At 37.6% G+C, this 9,198-nt stretch overlaps 1 pseudogene; it reads right to left on the bottom strand.

Moving 5' to 3' along the window:
* Nucleotides 1-3,079: 3,079 nt before the first annotated feature.
* Nucleotides 3,080-8,984, bottom strand: LOC136118366 (protein tyrosine phosphatase type IVA 1 pseudogene; annotated as a pseudogene).
* Nucleotides 8,985-9,198: the final 214 nt, after the last annotated feature.

The raw sequence follows: 9,198 nt of genomic DNA, 5'->3' as shown, positions 1-9,198 counted from the left end.
TTCCAACTTGCCTAAGATTTTCCCAATTTTAAACGTGAAAGTTCTGCATCCCATGATCCCCTTCCACCCAAATTCTGGGATAACTAGGACAGTTGGTCACTTTACCTAGACAACTCGAACTGAAATGGAGCTGAGAATCCAGGAAACTAAAGATACTACAGTTCACAAAAATGAACAAAAAGGGAGAGCAGCACAGAGAAAGAACTCCAGAAATCTCCATAAGGTCAGTCTTCAGTTTTTTCAACCTAGAGTCTTAATTAAAATATGCATGGGAGGGAATTACCTGAGGCTGGGAAAAGAGCTAACTGAAAGAATTAGAGGGAACAGAATGTATCATTCATATAGGACCATGAATAGTGCCTGTTCCCATCTTCCAGGTTGGAAAATATCTCACTTCACAGAGTATTAGGTAAAGGAGTCAGAAGCATCTTGCTTCAGTACTGGGGACTAGTTAGCCCTAGACTAAACAATGCTGTGATTGCAACCTAATAAGTCTTAAAAAGAGAATCTAAAACAATCAAAGTGTTACCAATAAATTAACTACATCCCAAAACAAAGCTCAAGAAAACTTATAGGAACACAAAAATATGCAATACTCACTGATGGAAAATTCACAATAAATGATATCCAATCAAAAATACCAGGCATGGGAAAAAACATATAAATACCAATAATGAGGAGAAAAATGGCAAAACAGACCCAGAACCAATATAATTACTAAAATTAGCAGATAAAGATATTAAAACAGTTATTTATTTTTATTTATTTATTTATTTATTTTGCGGTACGCGGGCCTCTCACTGTTGTGGCCTCTCCCGTTGCGGAGCACAGGCTCCGGACGTGCAGGCTCAGCGGCCATGGCTCACGGGCCCAGCCGCTCCGTGGCATGTGGGATCCTCCTGGACCGGGGCACGAACCCACGTCCCCTGCATCGGCAGGCGGACTCTCAACCACTGTGCCACCAGGGAAGCCCTAAAACAGCTATTTTAACTGCATTCTAGATATTGAGGCATGGAAGAAGTTGCAAATCAAATTTGTATAGATGAAAACTACAATGCACATAATGAAAAGTACATGGGGTAGATTAAAAACAGATTAGACATTACAGAAAGAAAGATCAGTAAACTTGAAGACATAACAAAAGAAACTATCTAAAAGGAAACACAGAAAGAAAACAAGAATTTGAAACCTTAGAAAGGATTATTATATCAGTATCAGAGAGCTGAGCATTTAGAGTATAAGAGACATGATAGGAAGTTGTAATAGGAAAAAGGAGATCAAAAACATTTGCCTTAGAGAGGACGTGTCCATGGGGCTCAAGCCCTGGATGAGAGGTTAAAATAAAATTCTTGAATAAACTTGGGTGCTTCACTGTCATAAGGTGCACAGAGTAGCTCTCTTTAGATTTTATTTTATTTTATATTTTGTATGTTATTATTTATTTAGATGTTTCAGCTCTTACACTAGGGCTTTTACAAGCTGCTGAACACTGACAAATGATATCTTCCACAGAACTCTAACCACACTTTCCCGACAGTATAAATGTATGGCTGAAATAACAGTAATACACATCATAATTTTATCAGTTAACAAAAAAAAAAACCCAATGACCAAGTATCCAAATATTCGGTTGTACAATGCAAAAGATATAAATTATTAGATGTCTACTCAATTCATTAGCAGAAACCCACTTTTTTTTGCAAGAGACGTTGGCAAGAAAAGGGAAAAAAGTAACACTTCAAAGAAGAATAATAGTTGGTGAGCAACTTCCAGTGTTCATAAGAAAATTATAAGAATTTCAGAAATTTGATAATTGAAAATTCTATTAAGCATGATAAAGCACCCTGCCCTTTAAAAATATTCACTAAATTAAAGGATATATCCTACATGTTCCATACAAGACAAAGACAACATTTTATGAAAAATATTTAATATCCCCTCCCACTGATTTTTTCAGACCCTCCCTGTTAAGTTGTGCCATAAAGTACAAACATAAGCTGTAAGGTTTTTTTATCTGGAGTCATTAAAAACATGTGCTTCTGTACAATGTAGATATTCAAAATGGAGATTTTCCATAAGAACATAAAAGGAGGACTTCCCTGGTGGTGCAGTGGTTAAGAATCCGCCTGCCAAGGCAGGGGACACGGGTTCAATCCCTGGTCCAGTAAGATCCTACATGCCACGAAGCAACTAAGCCTGTGCGCCACAACTACTGAGCTTGCACTCTAGAGCCCGTGAGCCACAACTACGGAGCCTGCCTGCCACAACTATTGAAGCCCACATGCCTAGAGCCCGTGTTCTGCAACAAAGAGAAGCCACCGCAATGAGAAGCCCATGCACCGCAACGAAGAGTAGTCCCCGCTCACTACAACTAGAGAAAGCCTGTGCGCAGCAACAAAGACCAAATGCAGCCAAAAATAAATCAAGAAAGAAAGAAAGAAATTTATATATAAAAAAAAGAACATAAAAGGAGATACATATGAAGGTGTTAAATAATCAACATAAGATTTGGTAAAAATTCAGTAAATACCAATGGTTGTACGAACCTAATGTGGACTGGTACAAATATGGGAGATGTAAACATAAATTGAGCAGGCAAATAACCATATAGGCCCTACTTTCAGTGTTTGAAATGACTGAAGAAATGAACCACATAAGTACTAGAATGTTCATAGTTCCTGGGATTTCAGTTTTGCGTGATACTAAAAATATACAAGTATTGTGTTGGATATTTTGGCACGTGATATCCCTAATTTTTTTATACTTTGATAAGATTCTGGCATGAGAATCAATTTAAAGACAACATAATTCTGCATGATTTCAGGAAAGGAACATTCCATTGGTACAAAAAATAAGTACATTTTAAATGCTGAACAATGAGAACCTTTCGTTAAGCATCCAAATAGGTTGACTGTAATTGAAACACAGAGATTATAATTATGCCAAGCTTGCGATCTGGTAAAACTACTTTTCAGCCTGCTATGGAAGCTTCATTAGACTTGCTCACTAAGCCACCATGTTGGCTAGTATGGACGTCAAATTAGGACCTGTCTCAAGTTCCACTTCTAAGGCAACAGCATCAGGCATCCTGGTTTTGTTGACTATAATAGTTGTTTCTAAGGTCATTGGAGTTTTGAAGCACATCCATATTTTAGCATAATATTTCTTCATATACAAAAGTTCCTTGCTGTTAAAAGCTCCACACTACTTTTGTCTTATGAACTGCACTGCATCTTCATATTTCATTCCACCTTCTGTTAATACCAGGACGACAAACACTGGAGCTCTGCTAAGACCTGCAACTCAGTAGCAAACAGCAACCATGTTTTTCACAAAACTTAACTTTTTACAAGACTTAACCAGTCATCAACAATCCGGCTGGATGGCGGGACACCGTCATCAAAAGGCCACTTGTGAACATGGATACCTTCTTTCTTCACAAGGGCAGTGTTATCCTGTTGTGATAACTCCTTACTTCTTAAATTTCTCCATAAAATGTTTAAGGTTGCATTCGTTAGACTGAATGTAATGGGAAATCTCATGTTCTTGTATGAGACTTCCACAGGATCTGGAAGGTTTATTCAAGCTATGTTAATTTAGTTAAAAACATCCAATAAGGTTATGAAAAAAATTTTTAATTGAATAAAGAAATGACATAAAGAAACTGGTCTATTTTAATATACTGCACTTGAAATTCTCAGTGCTTTGAGTGTGAAGTTGGAAGTAATAGGAAATGAAGTGAACTTCCTAACAAGAAGCAGAAATCTTTCAATCCAGTAATACTGAGGCAGTGGATAGGAAGTACACTGAGTTTTATCCCATCTAGGTCAGAACTCATTGTAAATATTCTGCAGATTTCAATTCAACACTCTGTGTCCAGGTTAAATGCTCTTATGGGGGCTTCTTGGTGAAATAGTGATGAATTTCTATATTTCACTTCTCTCCAGAGAGGCCATGCTGTGCCTGAAAGAATCTCCACTGGCCGTCAGAAACTCCATAAATGTGGCCAAGAAAGGAATACTCATTAAAGGCTGTGGTCTAATCATACAGCTGGACCACAGGTGGCAGGGACACAGGTGGGGGGGGGGGGCATCACCTTCTACCATGCAGTGAGAGGCCCCGAGGAGGGCCTGGTGCTAAGTTGGCCCACAGCAGAGGGAGCCAACGTGCATGCTGAGGCCCAAAGATTAACTTTTATTCAAAGAAGGGAAAGCTGGGAAATGAGGGAATTCAAATGCACATTAATGAAAAAATTTATGAACTGAACCTATTTAGCCAAGAGACTTAATGGATAGAGGCAGGATGTTTATGTGTGTTTTGCATGGAGAAATGTAAGGATGTACGTGGGGCTGGGCAGAAATGTCTCTTAGCTGTTTCTCAGGATTACTCTAGTCTCTGTTTCCAACCGGTAGACCAGAACTTCCTGGCTGAAAACTCTCCGCTAACTTCCCTTGCTTCAGAATAAAATCCAGAATTTTCATCACGCCATATATTGTCTGGCCACAGCCTTACCTCTCCATCTTCAATTACCACTCATCCTCACCACATTCGCCCTGTGCTCTAGCAATTCAAGTCCCTTGGCATAACTCTAAGATGCATGATTTCATACTTCTGTCTCTTTTTTAAAAGGGCTGGTAAGAGTTAAAGCATGGATTCTCATGAAGGTCCAAACTTTCTAACATATTTAGCTTCCTTCTTGCTAAATGGAATCCAATTGCAGTATATAGCTAGCTTTAGAGACCATCCTAAAATTGATATAACCATTTCTTTGTACCATCAGTACAAAAATACAGGGCAGAATATGCCTTTAACTTTGGAGCCACCTGCCTCACTTACCAACTCCCAAGAGACAGGGTCAGTGGATTATCGAATTCCTGCTGATGATTCTGCTCAAAAGGCTGCTTTCAGCAATGCACAGGGCTCTAGTCGACGGAATCCTTATTTTTAGAAATGCTGCATTCCCTCTAGTCTAAAAATAGCCCCTGACAGTTCTCAACATCTAAAACCCCTGGGTAAAATGTACCCAAATTTATACCTTTGAATTTATAGAATCTGACTAGGAAAATTTCACATGGGTATAAAATTCCAGGGATTGAAGATAAATAACTCGTATAATATTTTGAGCTCTGTGGACATAAATTGCTATATACATCTAAGGCACAGTAGAATAATAGAAAAAAAGAATAAGGGGAACTTAAAATAACTACTCATCAAACAGGAAAGCAAGTCTCCTCACTAACTTTCAGTTACATTGGTAAGGGATAACTGTGAATTTTGATGTTAAAGGACTCGTGATCTGGGTGGATGGTTTCCCAAGCTTTTCCCTTTGTTTTTCTCATGGACTTTCTATCCATTCCTCTAGTGCAGGTAAGACAGGAAGAAGGAAAAACACTTATTTTCTCCATGTGTTAGTGTCATAGAGTTTCCTAAACCAACAAGAAAGTCAGGGGGATATACGTATTCCCTATTCCCTCCTCCTCCTCTCATCCCAATCCAGATACTCTTTCTGCTGAGGTGGGAAGGATTTCAGTAATCCTCCTTTATCCCACAGTTTCGTGCTAACCTCACAAACATCACACTTACCCTAGTTCTCTGGACTGCACCCACCAACCACATTACTCTTCTCACTGCTATGCTGACACTTTTCTGTTACATACCGCACACCGACTCTTTAGAGTCCCTGATGAAGTAGCACCATCAGGAGTGTTTTTCTCTTGCCTCCTCCTATTTGTCCCTCAGGGAGACAGACCAACATTACCTGCTATCACACCATTTCAAAATGGGGCAGATACATTTTAAGAAACACACTTACTGTACCATATTAGCCTGAAAACATATATATCCCACTTCTCCAGGAAGAGTTTAGCCACCCCACAACCCCTCCAGAGCTGCATCTCCTTTCATCCCTGCATGCCTCTGAGACACCCATCTCATATCTATCCCCTCTTTTGGTCAGGGGAAAAGGTGGATAGATATGGGCTGTTCAACACTATTGAGGTTTAGGGATCCTAGTTTTCACAATTTATAGAGATAAACTTTTGAAACTTTATTAGACATGATTCATCAATCCCTTTGTAACTTTGGATTTCTCTTTTGCAAACTTCTAGCTCATGTAACAAACAAACTTCTGTATGACTATCTCTCATTTACCAGGATTTCAGTTCTAGTATACCTGAAATTCAGAACATTTCTATTGGGATACAACTTGTAAATATTTTAATGGCTTTTCCATTAACAACCTCTAAATTACTATCTCTGAGTCCTGTAACCTGAGTCAGTCATTAATGTATCCAAATGAGGAAGTCAGAAAGAAATATGCTAAGTATTTGCATGGAGAACTACATACATTAAAATATATCTATGTAATGACCTATATGGAAATAGAATCTAAAAAAGAGTGGATATATGTGTATGTATAACTGACTCACTTTGCTGTATAGCAGAAACTAACACAACATTGTAAATCAACTATACTCCAATAAAAAATATTAATAACAAATTTTAAAAATATACCTATGATTTGTATATTTTACAGATACAAAAAGGATTTACAGAATCACGTTAAAAGAGTTTTAGTGAGCAATGTATGATAAATAAAAATAATTGGATAATAATTAGCATTTCTAATTTAAGATATGTACAATATAATTGGTAGTCTCTTAACTAAATGAGCTCTTATTATCCCTATCAAAATACCAAGGGCATTTTTCACAGAACTAGGAAAACTAATTTAAAAATTTGTATGGAAACACAAAGGACCTCAAATAGCCAAAACGATATTGAGAAAGAAGAACAGAACTAGAGGAATCATGCTCCTTGACTTCAGACTGTACTACAAAGCTACAGTAATCAAAACAGTATGGTACTAACACAAAAACAGATACATAGATCACTGGAAAAGAAGAGACAGCCCAGAAATAAACCCATGCACTTATGGTCAATTAAACTATGTCAAAAAAAAGGCAAGAATATACAATGAAGAAAAGACAGTCTCTTCAATAAGCAGTGCTGGGAAAACTGGACAGATAAATGTAAAAGAATGAGATTAGATCATTATCTAACACCATATACAAAAATAAACTCAAAATGGATTAAAGATCTAAATATAAAAGCAGAAACCATAAAACTCCCAAAAGGAAACAGGCAGAACACTCTGACAAAAATTATAACAATATTTTTTGGACCTATCTATTAAAGCAAAGGAAATAAAAACAAAAATAAACAAATGGGATCTGATTAAACTTAAAAGCTTTTGCACATCAAAGAACACCATCAACAAAATGAAAAGACAACATACTGAATGGGAGAAAATATTTGCAAATGATATGACCGATAAGGGGTTAATAGCCAAACTATCTAAAAAGCTAATACGACTCAACACACACACACACAAAAACCTGATTAAGAATGGGGGACTTCCTTGCAGTCCAATGTTTAAGACTTCATCTTCCAATGCAGGGGGTGCAGGTTCAATCCCTATTCGGGGAGCTAAGTTTCCACATGCCTCGTGGCCAAAAAACCAAAACAGAAGCAATACTGTAACAAATTAAATAAAAACTTTAAAAATGGTCCACATCAAAAAAAAATCTTAAAAAAAAAAGAAATGCACAGAGACCTAAATAGACATTTTCCCAAGCAAGGCATACAGATGGACAACAGGCACATAAAAAGATGCTCAACACTGTTAATGATCAGACAAATGCAAATTAATACCACAATGAGATATCAACTCACACCTGTCAGAATGGCTATGATCAACAAGAACACAAATAACAAATGTTGGTGAGTATATGGAAAAGAGGAAACCCTAGTACACTGTTGGTGGGAAGTGCAGCCACTATGAAAAACAGTATGGTGGTTTCTCAAAAAACTAAAAGTAGAACTACCATATGACTCAGCAATTCCTCTCCTGGGTATATACTCAATAAACTTCAAAAACACTAATTCAAATAGATACATGCACCCCAATGTTCACAGTAGTATTATTTACAATTGACAAGATATGGAAGCAACCTAAGTGCCCATCAACAGATGATTGGATAAAGAAGATGTCCCCCAAACACACATGCATGATAAAATACTACTCAGCCATGAAAAGAATGAAATTTTGCCATTTGCAACAACATGGATGAACTTGGGGGTCTTTTGCTAAGTAAAATAAGTCAGACAGAGAAAGACAAATACTGTATGATATCACTTATATGTAAAATCCAAAAAATGAAACAAAGTAGTGAGTATAACAAAAAAGAAACAGACTCACAGATATAGAGAACAAACTAGTGGTTACCAGTGGGGACAGGGAAGGGGGAAGGGGCAAGTTAGGATTAGGGGACCAAAAGGTATAAACTACTATGTATAAAATAGATACGCTACTAGGATATATTGTACAACACACGGAATATAGCCATTATTTTGCAATAATGTGTGCCAAATAATATGGGGTCATATTCTTAAACCTCCACAATTTGTACTTTGGTCCAAAATTATTTGCATTATTTCCACTTTCAAAATACAGTCACTCTCTCCTGATAGCCTCCACAAGTTTGATCTCATTGCAGCCTCAGGCTCAGGGCTGAGGCTCAAGACCTCATTACAGAAGGGCACGCGGGTCCCTGGATTAGTTTCCTTGGATGCATCGCCTCAGGTGTGGTTTCTTTCAATTTTAAGATGTGTGAATTAAAATGAAAAGTTATTTTCCTCCTATACATCCAATATACACTGGTGGGGTAGGCATAGGATAAGTGCTATAGACACAACTATTCAAAAGGAAAGGGGAGGTGGAAATGGGAGGCACAAAGTTCACTGATACGCAGCAATTTTGAAACCCAGTCAGACATGTTTGCAGTTCCTTGATTAAGAGCCAGTTCTGCAACCTGGGGCTGATTCTTCAGAGTTCTTGGTTCCATCTTATTGGATCCTTGTTCCGCCACTTGAGTTATCCTTCCTTTCCCATAAAAAGGAGGCTGTGTATGCAACTGAGTCATTTTCTCAGATTGTCTCCTGCCTGTAGAGACTCAAAGATCCAAATGCTCTTTTGCATTTTGTGTTGTCTTTGTCCCATTCTGTCCACACTAACACAATTACATTAAAAATGATATAGGCTTTCTGTGTAGCAACTTATAACTGATTCTTTTAGACGGAGATCAAACCCACAAATCTTTTCAAGATAAACACTTTTCTACCTTGAGTTCCCTGCGA

This window comes from Phocoena phocoena, chromosome 2, assembly GCF_963924675.1.
Source record: "Phocoena phocoena chromosome 2, mPhoPho1.1, whole genome shotgun sequence".
In the NCBI taxonomy this organism is placed as follows: Eukaryota; Metazoa; Chordata; class Mammalia; order Artiodactyla; family Phocoenidae; genus Phocoena; species Phocoena phocoena.
The sequence above is the reverse complement of the archived record's forward strand: the minus strand, read 5'-3'. Positions and strand labels throughout refer to the sequence as shown.